Source organism: Myripristis murdjan, chromosome 2 (assembly GCF_902150065.1).
Source record: "Myripristis murdjan chromosome 2, fMyrMur1.1, whole genome shotgun sequence".
In the NCBI taxonomy this organism is placed as follows: Eukaryota; Metazoa; Chordata; class Actinopteri; order Holocentriformes; family Holocentridae; genus Myripristis; species Myripristis murdjan.
In genome coordinates, this window is record NC_043981.1 from 20,513,830 (window position 1) to 20,515,597 (window position 1,768).

The following is a 1,768-nucleotide window of genomic DNA, read 5'->3' on the forward strand; positions in this document are numbered from 1 at the left end:
GAAAAAGATCAGCAGGTTAGTAGAACAACCAGGAGAACGCTGTAAACGAGACGCTGCTGTAAAACGAGTACGGCCAGTAATCAGAGTACTGGCTCAGGTAAACAAGCTCCCTGATAACAGCCAGGACACACACACACACACACACACACACACACACACACACACACACACACATACACACACACACACACACGGCAGCATTTCCAAGGTCAATCTGCTTCGATTGTTCAGGAAACAAAAGAAAGTCGGAGTCGCGGCGACATCGTTTCCCTCCTCCACAGTAAACACGCCGTCGCCGGGGGTGACCGTGCACGTTGCCGCGGGTAACTCTCGGACGTTGCCGGGGGTGACCGTGGTGTCGCCTGCCTGCCGGCGTCTCGAGGTGCCGCCGAGGTCAGCCGAGGTCACGGAGCGGAGCTGATCGTGTGTTTAACCTTCATCTCACCAGGAAGCTCAAACAAACAAACAAACAAACAAACAAACAAATGCAGCCCCTTTTTACAGAAAAAACAAATATTTTCAAAACATTTTTAAAAACATATTTTCAATATTTTCCTCAAGACGTGATCAGCAGCTGAATTCATGCCTTGTGCTGTTTCGTTCATCACGACGTTTAAAAAGAAGAGAAAATGACGTTTTTATTGACATTTTTTTAGTTTGTCTGGTGATTGACAGCTCAGCTCCACGTTGGCCCCGCCCTCTCGCTTCATTCTCTTCTCAAAACAGATTCTCAAAAACAGATCTTACATATTTTTATTAACCTTCTTTATATGTTGTGTGTGTGCTTATGTTTGTACTTTTATTTTGAAAAGCTGTAAATAAAATCATAAAATGCAGCTCAAAGAGTTTATTTATGCACTTTATGTATGAAAAGTGCTATAGAAATAAAACATGTTATTGTCATATTATCATTATTATTATTATTATTATTGTAACATGTTGCTCATTTTCTTAACTTTCTTTTTATGTTTCCTCTCCTCGACTCATCACTCCTCCTCGTTTCTCCTCGTCTGAACCGACACCAGGCCAGCTGAGGCCAAGGGGATTATGGGAGATTACAGGTGAATGGAGCTCACCAGGTGCGCTGTGATTGGCTCACACACGGTATCCTGTGCGTGAGACCGCAGGACACACCTCTGCATCTCACGCACCGTCTGGGGGGGGGTTCTGCTGGTGAAGATCAACACCAGCAGAACTGATGAGGAGCAGGAGAACCCTGGAGGAGAACCCTGGAGGAGAACCCTGGAGGAGAACCCCGAGGTTGAGATGGAAGCTTCACGGCTGAAGAGGAAAAAAGGGAACTGACAAATTCATCATTGTCATGTGGAGGAGAGGAAAAGAGGAAGAAAGGATGTACAGGGACGGATGGAGGGATGACAGAGGGAGGAGGAGGAGGAGAAAGATGAATAAGACGAGCGTCAGATCCTGAAATATGGACGGAAAGGAAAGAAAGAAAGAACACAGAGCAAAGAGAGAGAGGAGGAGGGAAGGAAGGAGGAGGGGGGGGGGGGTGATCTGCCCCCACAGGGAGGCTGTTTAATCTCCTCCATCACTCACCTTCACCAGGGGGCGGGGCCACGTTGCCCCTGGCGACAGGCTGGCCAATCAGCCCATGATGCATGGCTCTTCCCTACACACACACACACACACACACACACACACACACACACACACACACACAACAGACACACACTGACAGACACACACACACACAGACACACACAGACACACACACACACACACACACACACACACACCCACACACACA